The following is a 19,807-nucleotide window of genomic DNA, read 5'->3' as shown; positions in this document are numbered from 1 at the left end:
GATGGGTCCCATGTTTATCAAACTACCAATAAAAAAATTATTTAACTTGTTTAAATTCTGTTGACACATTTATTATTTTTATCAAAATTTAATTTAGACACATTGAATCAACATAAAAACTGGAAAAATACAAGGATGCATGGAGATATATCGATGTGTGTTCGATTAAATTTGAATCTGAAATTTCTCTCATGATTAATTCATAAGGTGTACAATTTATCCAATGCTCACCAGTGAAGAAAAATTTCTCTCAATAAATGAAATAAATAAATAAATAGAAGTAGCAGTAATAGTAATAATAATATTTTTTTATCTTTATAATATGTAGGGAAAAAGAACGCCGCTATTTGGTTGTGTGGCCATTGTGCCCCGAACATAGGAGGGTCGAAATTATTGTTTATCCGCTATGAAATAAAAAACCCCATATATGTTGATACTCTTGTCCACGATCTCATTGGTTCCCATATTGATGCAAGGACCAAGTAACAATCTCTTGCCAATAATGTAGCTTATCTATTTTATAAGAAAATGTTTAATTGCTCTCAAGTAATCAAATGAGAATCCATACTAATACTGTTGGACCTCATTTCGAGGTTTTTCACCATAGTGTACTTTTTATGGGGTGAGAAATAGAATTTTAAAAAAGACCATCAAATTAGTTGATCATCACTCATATGTGGCAGGATTTGAGAAAATTGGTTTTGATTTTCTAAGTGTTATTTTCATGACTCTTCTTACCTGAGACATAAATGCCTGAAGTACAAATCAATTTAACTTTTTATACATATTACTATTGGATCAGCTCATATTTCAAAGGTTTTCCTTTCCTCCTTCAAAAGCTCCTCCGTATGGTGCAGTCAGTCCGAGGAAGATGCAACCTGGCCCCTCAAACAAGATTACAAAAGGAGCCGTGGTCTATGTTTTCCTGCTGAAAAAAAAAAAAAAATTCATCTACCCCTGTCTCTTTCCCAAAGATTTGATGGAATTAATTGATTGATTGAGAAACATTGAGCTCTCAGTCTCCAGAGACTTGTACCTAACACATTAAATTCAACACAATAAAGTGCAATAAACACATACTAAATATTCATCAAGGGTAGTGGTTTTTTATTTTTCCTTCTCTACCAGTAATTTTTTTGATGTTATAAAAGAATTCTACCAACACATTAAACTCACACAACTAAGAATAATAAATGCATACGAAAATATTCATCAAAATATTTTATTTATGAAAAAAAGAACCTGGTTGCGTATGTCAACGTTTATACATAGTAGGTGTGGAAAGACGATGTTACTCTTGTACTGCTGAGGACACTCTCACATACCCTCATATTGATTCACATGATGACGTATATATACCTGTGTCAGCAAGGTAATATTCTCTTATCTTTAAGGCCCCATTTGTTTGGAGTTGCTGGGGTGGGATTTAAGGGGTGGGATAGTAGTACAAACTATCCCATCCCGTGAAATATCAATGTGTTTGTTTGTCAGGGGTGGGCTTTTGGGCAGACAACACAATTTTGTTTGCCTGCCAATGTGGATCACAAATTCTCCCACCCCAAGCCCTCACACAGTCCTGCGGATTTGGTGGGACTCTTGTGGGAATACAAGGAAAAACCGGTTGGAGATATAGAGCTTCAAGCTTAACCACCGTGATCGATGTCCTTAGCCGCTACATCATCGGACCCTGCACCCCTGCCGAGCCATTGCATACCTACTGAGGTGCATTGAAGGAAAAAAAAAAAAGGAAGAAGAAGAAATTCATGAGAAAGTTTGTTGAGGACGATTTTATGCAATTTCTGAGTCATGAGAAAGAAGCTGGGAGAGTCACTACAACTCATCTTCTCCCATTTTAAATTGAGAAGGGAAGAGGAGATTAGGAGGAGTTGAAAGGGGTTTCAAAATTAGGGAAAGAAAAGGGTTTCAGAATTAGAAAGGGTTTCAGAAATTGAGAAGAAGAACAAGTAAAAAGAAGAGCAATGAAATACCAACCTTTCATCTGAAAAAAGGCACTGACTGTATGTTGGTTTTTTCTCAGCCATGGAAGAGGGAACAATGGAGAAGAAGACGAAATTGAAGGGGAAAAGGCACTGACCGTCCCAACAACATCTGGGTTTTTTGTTGTTGGTTTTTTCTCAGCCATGGAAGAGAGGACAGTGGAGAAGAAATCTGGGTTGCTTTTTCTCAACCATTGAAGAGGGAACAGGGGAGAAGAAGAAGATGAAATTAGAGAGAAAAAAGAGGAAGAAGAGAAGTCAAGACTTGAGCGCCACTGCTGCCGCACCACCGACTTCAGATGTAGAGATAAAGTAGAGGCAGCTTAGGGAGTGGAGGATGCCAAGGATACCCACTCTCTCTTAAGGATGTGAATTTGTAACTGAAACTATTTACCGAAATCGCATCGATCCGTTTACACCGAAACCACAAAACCGTTTAGTAAATGGTGCGGTTATGGTTTCAAGTTTTAGACCGATTAGCTAAACGGGTCGGGTCGATTTTAACCGCGGAACCCGTTGGTTTCAAATCGAATTGAACCCGTTGGTTTCAAATCGAATTGAAACCGTTTAAACCATTTAAACCAATCCGATTAATCTGTATAACAATTAAATAAAGAAGAGGCAGTAATCCGTATAACAATTAACAATTAAATTAAGTGCCAATCCTTCTTTGGCATGATTTATTGCAATTCAGTTCAAGTTTAGGCTTTAGATCATGAACTTGTAATCCATATATGTTACTATGTTATTATGTTATCATAGATGGGGTGTTTTGGCTGAACCACCTGTCATTTTAATATTTTATGTTGCAGAAGGCTGGATTTGGATGTTGTGTGATATTAATTCTAAATGTTTGAGAATGGCCATGCAAAGAAATAACACTAGATTATCAAATTAAGATATACCATCGTTAATATAGAATCTCTTATTTGTGGTTGCCAATTATTTTTTCATAAGCTTATGATCTTCAGTTTAGAGATGGTTGCTAGTTATAACAAACCGATTGTGAATCGTTTTACAAGCCGTATGGAAAAATCGAAATCGAAACCATTTAAAACCGTGAAACCGGCACCGTTTAGAAACCGTGGAAACCGAAACCATTTACTAAACGGTCACGGTTTCAGAAAGTGGAACCGTTTAATAAATGGTGCGGTTATGGTTTTAGCCAAATAAATGTGAACCGAACCAATCCACACCGTTTAAACCAAAACTGAACCTATTAACACCCTCTCTCTCTCTCTCTCTCTCTCTCTCTCTCTCTCTCTTCTTTTTCTCTCTTAGTCAAACAAACGATACATGGGGTGGAAGTGTTTAACTTTCCCCCAACTCTACTTCGTTGTTCTTTATATCAGCAACATGTGGGTCCCATCCTGACAATTATCCCACCCCACACTCCCCTCTAAACTAATGGGGCCTAATTTATTTATTTTTGGTTGATGAAAATCCTACTCACCAAACCCCCAAGGCCTAGCTTTTATCTTTTAGCATTTAGGGCTGAAAACAATAAAAACCTACATGGTCACTTTCTAAAAATCTTAGAATCACTAGACTTCGTATGAATGTCAAAGGAAATCATAATGGTATTTTAGATTTATACTAAAACCTATAAGGACTTGTGAAACCTATATGAATAGATGAGTAAAGCTTCCTTCTATTCATAGTTTACCAATATTTCATTATTTTTTTAATTTTTATTGATATCGATTAGTATCATCCTAGACCAATACCCTAAAGTTATTTTGTAGGATTTAAAAAAAAAAATGTTAAATTAAAATTAAAATGAAAATGAACAATAAAGAAATTAAAAAAAAAATAATTAAACTGTGAAGGGAGGGAGTGAGTGTGTGCGGTTCCGTGTGTGGGAAAAGATAAGGGAAAATTACGTGATTACCCATTATTGGGTTTGCTTTTACATAAATACCCACGATGTGTTTCGTTCAACAGATTTACCCACAACGAGATTGAGTATTACAAATATACCCAGAACAGTGCTCACCATACACCTTTTTGTCGTACGCCTACGAGTTGGGCAAGTATTCTCCTCTAATCGGTTACAATATTTCTGATTCCTTCTAATTCTCCCCCCTTTGATCAGTTCTAAAGCTTCTGTGAGAGAAGGAGGTTGCTGAATAACTCTGCAACAACAATTACAATCAGAAACTTCATCTTTAAAACCTTCTTCTAAGTTAAGCTCATTTTTTTCTTTTTAATCAATGCATAAAGGAGAGACTTGATAAAAAAAAAATGTTTCAACTAAAAAGGAGAAGGGAAAAATTTAAGAGAAAAAGGTAGAAGAATTAGATTAGGCACTTTCGCCAGCAGATTTGTAACGCTGCAGAAAGAATTGCTCCCTAAAAATCACATGAACACCATAGAAGCAAAACGTTAATTCCCATCAACAATTTCTTTGTTTAAAAAGGAATAGGAAAAATTACATAGGATACAAAGAAATAAAAGAAAACAAAAACCTAGGAGAAACTTATGAACCCTAAAATCTTATACCTAAAAAAAAATTTCTCAGTTTTAATCTATGCTAGTTAGATGCGGACATCAATAATTAAGAATGGAAGGGAAAGGGAGAAAGAATCTTTAATAAGGAGAAACAAAGATGTCTTCAACATCAGATTTGCCTTAAGCAGGGAAGGGAGCATCGAGGAAGACCAGATTCATCTTCTCTAGAACTGATTGTGTTATTTGTGAACCTGTTTCTTCATGATCTCATCGCTCACTATAAAGTTGGGAAGACATAGAAGCCTCGGGACTTTCTGTTCAAACTATTCTTGATTCCCTATTGAAGTCGAACCCATCTCTTCCACACTTTTCTTCCCACTCTATTGAGACTATTTTTATATAAGACTAGACGATCAATCCAGAAGAGGATGCTTTTTGCCTCCTCCTTGTTGTTTGGTTTTAGTTGAGAATTTAAATCTCGATGTGGAATGAAATATAGGGTGGAGGTTTATGGAGAGGGTTGGGCTGCAGCAAGGGGTGGAAGCAGGAGGTGCTGCAGGAAGAAAAAGAAAGTGACGAATGGAATTGCAAGAGGGAGAAGAAAACAAAGAAGAGAGAGAGCAGCAGAGGAATTACCGGCGAGAACAGTGATGGCTACGACGACAATGTTGCAGGAGATGGCATTGGAGGGTGGGAGGAAGAGTTGAAATCGGACCTTTAAGAATCGATTGGGGGAGAGACTAAGAGAAATCGGAAATATTATAGCCGATTTTAGGAGAAGACATGCCCAATTCGTAGGCATACGAGGGAAGGCGCACATCGAGTACTATTTTGGGTATTTTTGTAATACACAAACTCATTTTGTGTAAATTCGTGGAACCAAACACATCATGGGTATTTCTGTAAAAGCAAACCCATTAGTGGGTAATCAAGTAATTTTCCCAAAAGATAAAGGGGAGAGAAAATAGGAAGGGAAAAGCAACCGGTAAAAAAAAATTAGGAAAGATAATAAGTGGATTATAGGACCTCGCACATGCTAGAGCCTTGTGCACCGGGTACGCCCTTTACACACGTCCACCCCTTAACTGTATGAGAATCGGATCCCATGTACTTGTAGGAGGACCTGATCCAGACTCAGATTTGGTTGCCAACAAGAGCCCAAGAGGGCCTCCTAAAAATTCTCTCTCTCTCTCAACCAAAGAAAATAAAAAAAGAGAATGTTCTACGTGGGGGAATACAGCCTCCGCCATAATCAATTCCATGTCAAATGACCTATATAGGCAAAAGAGAGAGAAAAATTGTGGGAGACGTTGGTAAAGGCTGTGTTCCCCCATAGAAAACACTCTCCCACCAAAAAAGGGGAGAAATTGCAACTCTGCTTTAGTACAGATTCTTTTATATACAATTGTTTTCCATCCAAGGCAGTTTACTGCATAGGCACCATTTTGGTATGCATTCTTGGTTGATAATGCACTCCAAGAAATTATAGCAAACACAACTTTAGTCTTCCACCCATGATCTTAAACATCTGGACCCACTATTTATTTAATGTATATCTGTCATCTCATAGTCTAAATCTTAACATTTTGTCTGTCCCTAGCATCTCACCCCCCCCCCCCCCCAAAAAAAAAAATCTAATTGTAAATCAAGGTTAAAGAGGATCAAGTATACGGGAACACTTTGAAATAGTTTGAAATCAATATTAAACTTTTTGAAATAAGGGTTTGCTTAGAGTGATTTCTTGGAATAGATTATAAGTCTAAAAAGTATTCTTGAAACTCAATTCTTCAATATTTTTTCACTTCCAGAATGTATTTAAGATGTAGAATTTATTCCAAGAATGCATACCAAACGCAATCTAAATCTATAATAGGAATCCACTTTAATCATAGAATGGCATATGATAAGATATGAACCCAGTTTCCCTTCACTTCCAACGAAGGGGAAGTTACTTTGCCGCAATATGTCAACACCTTGGGATGGGCATCTTTTGATAATGACGTGATAAATATTTTCAAATTATTCTTGAAAATCCTATTTTACATCTGATTTTAGAACATTCTAAGAACAAGACAAAAGGGAATCAAAAGAGGGTGTCAAGTTCTAAACAGACATATAGATGTGTCATTTAGACGATACTTATACTAAATAAATAAATAAAATTACAAGTTCTTTTTATCAATTTTGGTTATAACAACTTGATTATCCCAATTGTTGCACAGTAAAATATTGCTTCACATGTTCTTTACTTCCTGACCCCTCCTTTCTCATGCATGGCTAGCCGCATTTTTCCTACTGCACGCTTTGCTAAAAGCTTTAAATGCCTTAAATTAAGCACAACATTCAGAAAAGCATTGTGTGGAACATTGCAAAAGCTAGAATATAAACAAATTCCCAGTAACTACTTCAGTTATTCTAATCAGAACATTCTGTCAGATGAGGATGGTTCACTTAACCTAATCCATACTATTCTAACCGGGAGATTTTTTCCTTTTTCTTTTCTTTTCTTTTCTTTTTTTTTTTTTTCTTGTGGGGGGTGTGTGGGGGAGGGATTCTGTTAGCATCATACAACTTGAATACCATTGTTTGGATCTACATCTTGAAATTGATATAGGCATTCTTTCATGCTGTCCAACTGTTCAATAATGTATTCCAGCTTCTTGCAACAGATCTCATTAGAGAAGGAAAAATGAGAGGAGAGACTTGCTCTGAGGAAGAGGCTAACGCCCTTGGAGATGGGCAAGATCTGGGTGATGCTCCTTGCCTCTCTCGAGGGCGGCAACCGCTGATTACTGAGTTCTTGCGAAGAGTTTCGGAACCTGATAATAGGGAGAAGATAGTGGATGACGGTGGCAGTGGAGATCCTCATCTCCCTAAACATTCATTCTCGACTGTTGTGGGAAGAGGACTTCCTGAGGTGGATGATCTACCTGATCCAATTCATGTTGGGTCCTTGACCAAGATCATTGTTCCCCAAGAGGCATATGAGGATCGATTAGAAAGCTTTTGATTTACTCTTATTGTGAGAACTAATTTCAGGTTTGTCTCCATGGATGCCATTCATAAGGAGGCGAGAGAGTCTTGGAATCTGAAGGGTAGGGTGGTTTTGGCGCCTATGGGCAAAGGTTTTATCCTCTTTCAATTTGAAACTGAGGCAGACATGGCCTTGATATGGAGAAGGAATTTCATAAAAGTTGAAGAGCAAGTCATTCACTTTCTGTGTTGGAGACAGGACTTCAGCATCCATGACAAGCATGTCAGCACCAAGATGGTTTGGATTCATTTTAGAAATCTTCCACTTGAGTATTGGCATGATAAAATTCTCCTAACGATGGTGAAAGCTGTAGGATGGCCGGTGGCCATTGATCGATGCACTCGCAATGCATCTATTAGGAGCTGTATATGCGGATGAAACAAGGGAAGAGGCTTGCGATGATGGTGCTGCTCATATTATTGATGAAGCTAATGCAGTTTTCAGGCCTTCTTTGGGCGTTTTCATGCCAGGCGGTGGTCAGGGGAGTGGTGGCCATGGTGGAAATCTAAGTGAGGCAAGGACAGATTCTGGGACGCTATTCTTGGAAGGCAATTTAGATGTTACTAGCCAGCCAATCAGAGAGAGTCCTTCTATGGAGGGAGGGATTTCAAATCTGATTTTACCATGTCAAGGCTCGGGTCAAATTCATGTGGTGATTCCTTTAAATAAGGAAACTAATATGCACCCAACCTAGGAAGATTTTTATAAAGCTCAAAACATTGGACATGGACCCAGGTCATCGAAAGCCCAGTCACGTATCCAAAATTCAGGCTGTGGGGAGGAAATTGATTCGGACTCTGATCAGAATGGCGCTGAACTTGTTATTTCTTCCATCTCTCTAAGCGAGTGATTCATCACGAGGAAATTGCAGCTGCGGGCGCTCTGATTAATGCAACTGAAAAAACCCATACTGAGGATAGTAGGCGCAGGAAGGAGAAGACTTTGGCCAATACAGAGCAGACGAGAAGGTCTAACCGTATAGCCACCGCAAAGAATTAAGGTATGAAGTTCTTTTTTTTGGAATGTGAGAAGTTTTAATTTAAAAAAACCTCAGCTCGTCTGGCCCTAAAAAATTTTGTAAGGGATAAAAATCCTGATTTTCTATGTCTAGCTGAGCCCATGATTGATTCATCGGTTTTCCCAATTAGATCATTTGGTAAGATGGGTTTTGAAACAGATTTTATATGCAATTCAAGGGTTGGGAATGATTCAAACCTATGGCTGGTTTGGAGAAAAGGTATTCTAAAGCCTACTGTTGTTTCAGCCTCGGAACAACAAATATCTGTGAGTGTAAATTTGAGAAATAAGATAGTTAGGATCTCTATGATTAACACTAGTTGTTTTAGGGCAAATCACGCGTAGGGCATTGTGAACTGATTTAGCTGCTGCTGTGTATTTTCCAACTGATCCCTGGATGATGGTGGGTGATTTTAATGTTTTGTAACTATCAACAATTTTTTACTTTGCAAAGGACCCCTACTACTCAATCGCCGAAGAATATGGTTAATCAGCGTTTTTATTTATTTATTTATTTTTTTAGTTTTTAAATTTTTAAATTTTTAAATTTTGTTAATTTTTTTAATTTTTAATTTTTTAATTTATTTTAATTTATTTTTAATTTTTTAAAGATAAGCGTAACTGGTCAGTGGTTCTAAAATCAACCCTCCATTTCCATCAACTTGTCTGAAATTTCACAAATTAATTTACCAAGACCCAAAATAATATTCAAAGCATTAGCCAACATTATTATCCACAGCATATCATTAAAAACAGACAAACAAAAGCACTTTGAGATGCATTCTTCAATAACTAAAGTCATCAAAAGAGATCAAATGCAAAGCATGATTTAGATTGTAGATATAACTCCTATGTATGATTTATAAAGACAAAAGACTTTGGACATATATTTGTTGAGCAACTCTTCAGCTCTCTTATGTTATAGACTATTAGAACACAAATTTTGCAGCCTTCAGCTAGGCATTCAGAGAACTGTTATTCCTCAAGACCGATTAGAAGTAGTTCAGTTACTCAGACTACGTTTGGTAGTCATTCAGTTCCAAAAATGACATTTCGTATCAAAAACAGCATTTTCAGTTTTTTTGTCAAAATGCCGTTAAAAAAAAAATTGTGTTTGGTGAACCTATTTCAGGAACGATTATCCCAGTTGTTCACTTTTTTGTATTTGGAACGATACCAAAATGACAGAATAAGGTTTTGTCGATCCATCATTTTGCATTTTATTTTTTTAAACCGGAAAAACACAAAGTTGACACCAAATGCTTTATTCCTCCTTTTTATTTTTTGTTCCCATAGAACAGAAAAAACGTCAGAAACGTTTTTCTAGATGACTACCAAATGCAGCCTCAACCTACCATCTCATCTGTTGGCACTTCAAATCTTGCTTCTTTTTTTGGTAGATCCTTAATTGTATTTTGAAGAGTCGGGGATTAAAATTAGTGGTGATGGTGGTGGTTCCATTGTCTATCACAATTTCTTGCTTTGTAACTCATCAGCTCTGTTATGTTATAGATCACAAATTTTGAAGCTCTTTTATGTTACACACCAGCAGCTCTGTCCATTAGAGTTGACAGGAATATGTACAGGCCCGAATCTATCCTTAGTTTGGATCTTCTATATTAGTCTGATTGGGGAGGCAAAGGGAAATTGGTTCCAAGCACCTCCATCTTGCCATGAGCTCTTTTTACTAATTAATGGCATTCCAAATTTACATGTATACCCCTTCACATGGCCTAAGATTGCTTACGTGAGCAATCTAAAGTTAAAATCAAAATAGCATATTTACCCTTGCTTTGAATGAGAATCTTTCTGTGTTCATAAGAATATTCAAAGGCTTTTTAAAGTAAGTTACAATTTCAAATGTAACCTAGTCGGTTACATTCAGACACACCGGATAATCCGATATAGATGGGGAATGGATCAGTTTGTAATTCTTTAAAACTAAATAAAAGGAATGGTTCAGCTTGTAATACATTAGAACTAAGTGAACTAAAAGCTTTAACTACTATAATTTTATGAGGCAAATGAAAGCTGTGCAGAACGCATGTGAGTAGTAAGCTTCAAGTATTTGTTGAAAGATGTTATTTGTTTTCATGGTCTTCTTTTTAATTTGGAGTTAAATGCTATATAAATTTCACAATAAATTAAGAGATAAATGAAGCTTGTGCACGAAGTATGTGATAACTAATTAAAGTTTCTGAATAATTAATTATGGAACGAACTATAGTTTGCTATATAAATCCACCATCTCTTCCACTGCTAATTCAACAAATCTGTGGCTGAGACAACAATGGCGAGGGTCAATAATGTCTTATTGAAATGGGTCTTCTCCATGGCATTTGCTTTGTTGTTCATATCTCCAGAGCCTGCATTTGGTGATCAGGGGATTGCCGAAGCACCTTTAAATGATTGGGATAAGGTGCCACAAGACATAGCACCACTAGTATCTACAATCCTAATGATGCATCATCTTGGGTAACAAGAATCAGAGCGGTTTCCCAAATTGGAGTCATTGGACCAACCAAGTGATCCTATTCGACCAAACGAATTGAAGATAGGTGGAGTACTAAAGTCTATAAATAAGAAATTTGCAAAAGCTGTAAACTGGGCAAAGAAACTCTACCAAGAGAATCCAAAAAAAGCTTTAGAGTGGGCAAGTCTCCACATTCTTCACTATTATATTCATTGATTGGATATAAAACATATCATTGCCTTTGAAGTATAGAAATATTATATAAGGAATCATACAATAAACCATGTTTTCTCATTGGTGAATGGCAAACCTGTTTATCTTCTTTTTTTAACTATGGCCTTGATATCTTTTATATATATATATATATATATATAGGAAAAAGGTTGAGTATTATGTCTATATAACTAGATATGTGTCTTATCTCCCCCCTCCTCTTTTCAAAAAGTCTCTCATGCCCCTAGTTCCCATCCTCCTTTTTCATTGGTTGAGTCGTTAGCTCCAGAAAGCTGATGACATGTCTACCCTCTTCGAATTTTATGTATAAACCATTAATTAAACAAAAGAGATTTTTTAAGGTAATGAATCAAACAAAAGAGACAAAACCTTTCAAATCCAGATTGCCAATTTGAAATATAAAATAAGGACCAGAACATAATGCTTCAAACCACATTCAAGAGCATTTTTTTTATGACCCTGTGCATACCAAAAGTGGCAAAATGGGGGTGTCTAAACGCGATTGAATATGTTTCTCGTACACCTGGTCGTACGAGTGAGCATCAAGCACATGTCCCTTTTGCTTCTAAATATACCCCTCTTCACTCATGTAATGACAAGAAATGGGAGAAGGGTATCATTTCGATGGGTAGAAAATGAGCGGAGGAGAGACTGTTTGGTGATCTGGGTGGTAGGATTTCTGCTGAGGAGGAGGATGGTGATGGAGGTGATAGGGAGTTTCTTGATCGTGGTCCAGAGGTTTCTGTTCCTGATGGTGTTCCAGAGGTTGCCCTCCCAAAACGATCTTTTGCAAAGGCTTTGGGAAACACATCATGGCCTGCGATTGATTCACTCCCTGAACCGATCTAGGCAGGCAACATTCGTCGCATTGTCATTCCCCAATAGGATTATGAATCCAAAGGCAAAACTTTTGTTTTGCTCTCATAGGGAGAGTTAACTTCTGCCTGATCTCTCTCAATGCCTTGAGGGCGGAGGTTCGTAACTGGAAGCTTAGCCAGGGTGTGATCATGCATCCTTTGGGGAAGGGCTTTGTGATTTTTCAATTTCAGAGTGAAGGTGATAAATCAGCGGTATGGAGAAGAACCCCTTTAAGGGTTGGTGACCAGTTAATCCGATTTCAGCATTTGAAGCCCGACTGCAACATCCATGAGAAGCAAATTTTCACAAAACTCATATGGGTTCGTCGCCGTGACCCTCCTCACGAATATTGGCAAGAAAATGTCTTATTATCTATTGCAAAGGCTGTTAGATGGCCTATGGCCTTAGACCGGAGGATAAGGGAAGGGCTAATGGGCTACTTTGCTCAGGTGCTCGTGGAAATTGATATCTCAGAGTCGGCTGTGAGGATTGATGAAGGTCAGGTTGAACGATTAGAGCTAGGTACTAGCAAAGTATTTGGTTTTCGCCAAAAAGTGGTGTACGAAGATAATGTTGAGTGTTGTGGTTACTGTAAATGTGTGGGACATCAGGTCTCCTCATGGATAATGCTGCCACTGTACAAGGGGAGGTGTATGTGGAAGACGGAGTTGACTGGCGGGGGGTTAACTCGGTGAGGGAGATTCCTAATTTGAATGGGAATTCTCCACAGATGCATAATTCTATTTCCAAATCTGGAGCGTCTCTTAATGGCGTTTCCAATTGTGGATCGGCTCAGGATAAGGAAGATTTTGGAGGGATCCATGTTTGCTTGGAAACTTCTTTGTTGGGACCCAACATTTTAGGAAAGGAAGCTGCCTCGGATGGGATAGATGCTGGTGGAGATTTTCAAAATTCGGTGGAGCATGTAGTATCTAGTGGGTCTAATACGGGTTCTGAATATGGATCTTCAGAGAGTGACCCGATTCCCCCTTCTCTGCTCGTGAAGGATAGGCCTAGTCATTTGCAGGCTGAGACGCTGTGTGTAGTTCCTAGTGTGACTGGTTCTGAAACAGGATACTCTACTCGGCCCAGAAGAGTGACGGCTACCCTTGGCCGTGGCCGCAGGGGTGCTAATCACATTGGTAGGGGTCCTCGGGAGGAGAATATTGTGACCTCTATGCCTGTTACGGAGTGTTCAAGGGGTGTGGTCTCTGTGGTGCACTCAGAGATGGGCGTGGTGGACAAAGAAGCAGCATTACGGGAAAAAGGAGGAAAGGCAGTAGGGGGGAAACAAAAGAAAAAAGGTGGTCAGACAAAGAGGCCTGACAAAGGTGCCGCATCAAAACATTGATTAATGCGTGTTCTTTTTTGGAACATTCACGGGGTGAGGAAGGTCGCTGGTCAAAGGGCCTTACGTTCTATGTTGAGGGATCATAATCCGGATGTGTTGGGCTTGGCTGAACCGACGGTTCAAGTTAGTAGTTTTTCAGCTCTATTTTTTAATAAGTTGGGGTATGCAATTGATTTTATTCATAATTTTAGGCATCATAAAGCTCCTAATTTACGGATAATATCGAAGAGTAGTATTCCCCATCCCAATGTTTATGCTTCGTCAGAGCAGCATATTTCTGTTATTTGTGATTGGCCTGGTAGCAAGGTGGGGCTTTAATTTGCCCATGCCAGCTCTTTTAAAATTATTCATCATTAGTTATAGTTGGAGTTGGAATCACAGGCAACATCTGCTTTTCCTTGGTCTGTTATCGGGGATTTTAATGCCACTTCATTGTCAAGTGAAAAAAGGGGACCAGACATTTTTAATCTTGGCTCAACAGCTGAGTTTCAGGATATGGTTGATGCATTTTAGCTTCTTCCAGTCTCTTCTACAGGTAAAAAATTCACCGGGACAAATAATAGGAGGAGGGTTCATGTTGCAGCTGTTCTGGATAGGAGTTTCTAAAATGGATTGTCTTTTTTAGAAACATTGTGCAGTGAGTATGGTGCCCTGTTTTTGACCATGCTCCCCTATTATTGGTCTCTGATGCTATTCCAAAGCCGAATAACATTCCTTTTCGCATCCATAGTTTTTGGATGGAAAATGATATGTTTTCCTCAATTGTTGAGGAGGCTTGGAAAATTCAGCTAAGTGGTGACCTATCTATATTCTTGCTCAGAAGTTGAAGGCTGTCAAAGGGACTTTAAAAACTTGGGCGCGAGCTACTTTTCCAATTCTTAATGAGGAGGTTGAGAAAGCTTCGCGAGCCCTGAAAGAGGTCTAGGAATCCATTGAGGAGTCTGGAATATCGGACAATCTTTTTAATAAAGAAGCCGATGCTAAGACAGCCTTACTAGTAGCTAGTCGAATGGAAGAAAGGCTATGGTCGGAAAAAGCCAAGCTGAGGTGGGTGAAAAATGGAGACTACAATTCAAAATTTTTTCATCTTTCTATGAAGCTGAGAAGAGCTAAGCATCAAATTTCTTCTTTAAAAAAGGAGGACGGTTCCAGGGTGGAGGATCAAAAGGGTATAGCTGATTATATTATTTCTTACTTTGAGTGATTCCATGAAGCTTCTCTAGCTACATGCCATCTGGAATTGCTGGACTGTGTTCCCAAAGTGTTGACTCATGAAGATATTCTGATCACGGATGCTATTCCTAACAGGGCTGAAATTAAGCAAGCGGGTGTGGGATTTAGATCCGGACAGCTCACCTGGGCCAGATGGCTTTCCAGGAGCATTCTTCAAGCATTGCTGGGATTTTTTGGAAGGAGATTTTTGTAAGGCGGTGCTTTATTTCTTTTTGGTGGGAAAGCCTCCAAAAGGGAAAAATAACTGCTTCCTCACCCTAATTCCAAAAATTGAGGGAGCTTCCTCTTTTTTTTGCTAAAGATGTGAATATTATTAAAAGCAAAATGAGTGTACAAAGAAAATAAAAAGCGCAAGCCCGAGACCCCTGGAGCCAATTGAGACCTCAACCTTCGGCAAGGCCATCAACGGAGGAGACAAGCATCACCCTAGAAGAAATGGTACATGTGCCTGCCCAATGCATCATCCTCTAAATCGACATTAATATGATTCGGTAAAGGCACCGCACAAGCAGAGACACCTGACTTGGTTGCCTTCTTTGCCAGATAGTCTGCGGCAGTGTTCGCTTCTCTAAAGCAATGGGTGATCTTCCATGGAGTAGATTCTAAAAAAGGAAGGGTGCAAATCCATTTTTTAAGGATAAACCAAGGAATTTGATTTTTTTGGATCGCAGTCACCACAGTTGCCAAATCCGACTCGATCCAGAGACCTCTGACATTCATATTGAGGGTGCTTACTCTCTAGACAGATTCATGCCTATATGTATGGGTAATTTTTTTTTATAAAGTTCTAACGAAAATCATGTCTTCCAGACTTATAAGCTTGCTATTGAGGCATGTTTTTAAGGAGCAGGGTGCATTCCAGAGGGGTAAAATTATTTCTGCCAATATTAGTTTGGCTTCTAAGCTAGCGAATCTGATGAACTCTACGGTGAGGGGTGGCGGAATGGGTTTGAAGCTAGATATTCAGAAGGCGTTTGACTCCTCGTCTTGGGACTTTCTTTTTGCTACTCTGGAGAAATTCAATTTTTCAGCCAAGTAGATTTCTTGGATTCAACTTCTTTTGAGTTCTTCCAGAATTTTGGTATTAGTGAATGGGGTTCTAGTGGGTTTTTTCCCAGTGGGTAGAGGCCTGAGACAGGGGGACCCTCTCTCTCCCATTTTTTTCATCTTGGTAGAAGAAGTCTTATGCAGAGGTCTGAAGATGTTGGTCAGTGATGGCAAGTTGAAGCCTCTTCTCGGGCCTCGAGGTGTGTCCACCCCATCTGATTTATTTTTTGCAGATGACATTTTTATTTTTGTACATTATTCATTCTTTTTCTCTTTCTTTTTAATAGACAAATGAATTACTAGCGAAAAAAAAGACAGGAAATGGGATAAATGTTGGATGCTCATTCGTACAACCAGGTGATCAAACGAGCAACGAATCCATTCTTAGTCCACACCCTGAAAAGAAGGATTTTATTGGTTTAGACTCGAAGATGTTTTTCTATTCTGAAACAAATTGAACCAAGTATCTTTTACCTATTCAAAATCAAAAACCCAGCCAACCACTCATGGTTCATTTCGATTCCAATTTTAATGGCTAATTTTGTTTCAATTTTTTTTATTCCAAGGTTCATCATTGAAACCCTCACAGAGATATGTATACCAAAAACACTTATGAAGAGGGCGGCTGAAAATCCCACTCACTAAAACTTCCTAGTGTTATGGATGAAGGCAACATAAGTGACAAATCAGTATGGTCGTCTCCCTCAAGATTCTCGGTTAATGATATAGAATGGGATGCTAAGGAGAAACCAAGATTCCGATTCTTGTGAATCTTGAGTTGTGTTAGTTTCAATTTTGTTTTGGTTTCCTTCTCTGCTGATGGCATTGCCGAAGGTGGAATAGAAAATTGAATTTTTTGGTGTGTTTCAGCCCTTTTGGGTTAATTGTATTTCATTCATTCTTTTTAATACATTACTTTGCTGACCTTAAGCAAAAAAAAAAGGCTTTCATAAAAACGAAAAAAAAACATAATTGACAAATAAAATCACTTCTGGTATCTCAAAACTAAAGCCATTTGGATCATCACATGCTCTATGGATGTCTCCTGGGCAAGGAGAAAAATCCTGAAATACCGTCACCTTTGTTTCTGATCACATCAAATCTTCTATTGATGATTATTCAAATACCTATCTTTGGCTTGATAATTGACAGCATGATGGTATTATAATGGCCAAATATAAGGATAGAATTAGGTATGATTTGGTATCTGATAGGAGCAAAGGTGTCAAGAAATTTAAAAATTTCTTGAAGCAGTATCAAGAATTTTCTGGTCAGAATATTAGCCTTGAAAAGAGTAAAACCTTTCTTGGCAAAGTCACCCCTGATCGCAGGTAGTGTATTGCTAATACTATAGGAATTCAGATATGCAGCTTCCCTACTTGCTAGTCGCTACCTAGGAGTCGAGATCTTCAAGGGTAGAGTGAAGAAGGAGGCCCTCTTACCTATGATGGATAAGGTGAAGGGGCAGCTGGCTGGATGGAAAGGCATTCTTTTAACTATGGTGGGAAGAATGGAATTAGTTCGCTTGGTCATCTCAGGTATTCCTAACCACAGTTTTGCTGTTTACTGGTGGCCTTCCTCTCTCTTTAAAATGATGGAGAGATGGATGAGAAATTTCATCTGGACAGGTGATGTGGATTCAATAAAAAAAATTACTATGAAATGGAACAATCTCTGCAATCCTAAAGCAGAAAGGGGGCTGGGTATCAGGAAGCTCAGAGACACAAATAAGGCTTTGCTGAGCAAGATGGTCTGGAGATTGAAGCACGACAAATCAGCAGCCAGTGCTTTCTAAAAGCTTGATTTGTTAAGAAAAATGGTTGCCTTTGCAAAGGAAGCTACTCTTCTTCAATTACCCTGGGTGTGAAAAAAGTTTGGAGTTTTGTGGATGAGCACGGAAGATGGATTATTGGCAACGGTAATCTGGAAAACTTCTTGAAAGACAAGAGATGGGGCCCTAAGTCGTTGCTGGATGAGGTGCAGTAATCAGAAATTACTTCTCTGCACCTCAATGCTAGGGTAGGCAATTTTATTAATAATAGAGAATGGGCGTTGCCTCAGGTATCAGCGGAGGTGCTGAAAAATATTTTTTCCATTACTAAGGAGATAAAACTCCCCACTATAAGAGTGGACGACCGACGTATCTGGAATCTGACTCCCTCGGATCATTTTTCTTATGCTTCAGCTTGGGAGGAGGTGAGAAATAAAGGCACAAAAATGGCCTGGGACTCAATGGTATGGCAGAAATTCCTTCCTCCTAGAATCTCTATCCTGGTGTGGTGACTTTCCCATGGGAAACTCCCTATGGAAGATCAAGTAAAGAGAGAGGGAGTATGCCTCGCCTCGAGATGTGTTCTCTGTAAGCAAAATGAAGAAAATGCAGATCATATTTTTCTTAGCTGCAATTTTTCTTCTTCGATTTGGAAAAAGTGCGCAGACTGCTTTGAAGTTGGATGGCAGAATCATTCGTCGATTAAGGCTATGATTCTATGGTGGAAAGGTAAGTCTAGAAGTATTAACCTGAAAAACCCCTGGCTCATGGGCTTTTGTATCCTAGCAGCAAATATCTAGTGGGAAAGAAATAGAAGACTTCATGAGGCCACTGCGAGACGTAATTGGCAAATCTATGAATTTATGCGCCAAGAGCTTGCCCTATACCTTTGTCGACCTAAAGGGCAGGTAAAATCTTCCTCTAATGTCATTTGCTGTCGAAAATTGGGTCTCCCTGTGGAATTTGTTAGCTCTCGCCCCCCTTTGGAAGTTCATTGGTGCAAGCCTCATAGAGATTGGATCAAAATTAATGTAGATGGAAGCTCCCTGGGAACCCAAGGAAGAGCTGGTGCAGGCGGTATTGCTCGAGATAGTGCGGGTCAGGTTCGTGACTCCTTCAACATTTTTTTGGGTACAAAAAAAACTTATGAAGCTGAATTTTAGGTGGTTATGGAAGGAGTTTTAATGGCTAAGGCATTGGGGGCAAAAGGTCTTTGGCTTGAATCAGACTTAGGCACCGTGGTTGCTGCAGTGCAGAGAAATCAAATTCCATGGTTTATTCTCCAAAATTGGCGATCTGCTATCCCCTACTTGGATTCTATCCCCTGGAAGATCTCGCATTGTTTTTGCGAAGCTAATCTGATTGCGGATTTCCTTGCTAAGAAGGCTGCAAAATCTGGAACTTCGGAATTTTCGGTGTCCCTCCCGAGACACATTGTTGAAGATTTGGAAAATAATGTTGTGGATAGGCATAGATACCACTTATATTAGGTCGATGCTTTTTCTCTCTACTGATGGCCATGCTGAAGGTGGAGTGGTTAAGTTGTCCTAGTGGTTGCAGCCTGTCTTTATTTCTCTCTGGTTGTATTTCCTTTTTTCTTCTTTTATTAAATTCATCTTCTAGTAAAAAAAAAAAAGGGTTAGCAAAGGTGTCTTCCATTATGCATAATGGTATTTGGGATCCGGACTCAATACTTGCTAGACCTAAGGATTTGTCCCAATCTTAGCTACTAGAAGAATCATGAGATCAAACCGTAACTAAGTCCAATCAGAGGCATTATCTGAAGCATATATTGTTGTAAGATGGAAGCTCATAGAGTTTTGAGGTTTCAAAAACTTCATATGCAATTATGCATGATTAGGGAGACGAGGATAACACTAGCAAGATGAGGCTGAAAGGTCCAAGAGGCACCAGATCTGGCCATTGTGGTGATTTGTAATCTGTAACAAAAGATGCCAATTTTTAGCTATAACCCTTCAGATCGATAGAGATGGTATTGGATTCTTTCACACCTGTCTCCATCAAAATAGACAAAGCAATATGGTGATCCCTAACAAAGCTCCTAACAAGAGAATGTCTGATAGAGTATAATGTTTTTATGTTTTGAAAACAACTACTAGGGCAATGAGTAGGGTTTGAGGAATCGAATCCAACTGGTATCCGCCCTCTTTGATCCTGATTTTTGGCCGATATCATATCATTGGATCAGTATAGATGAAGAGTTAAGGTTAAAATATATATATATATATATATGGCAAAAGAAAAAAAAAGGAGAGAGTTCCATAAAAGGTAGTATATCATTGGATTAGTATATCTGATTGGCTTCTGCACCAGCATAGGG

This window comes from Macadamia integrifolia, unplaced genomic scaffold (genome assembly GCF_013358625.1).
Source record: "Macadamia integrifolia cultivar HAES 741 unplaced genomic scaffold, SCU_Mint_v3 scaffold2408, whole genome shotgun sequence".
In the NCBI taxonomy this organism is placed as follows: domain Eukaryota; kingdom Viridiplantae; phylum Streptophyta; class Magnoliopsida; order Proteales; family Proteaceae; genus Macadamia; species Macadamia integrifolia.
Note: the sequence above shows the minus strand (reverse complement) of the source record.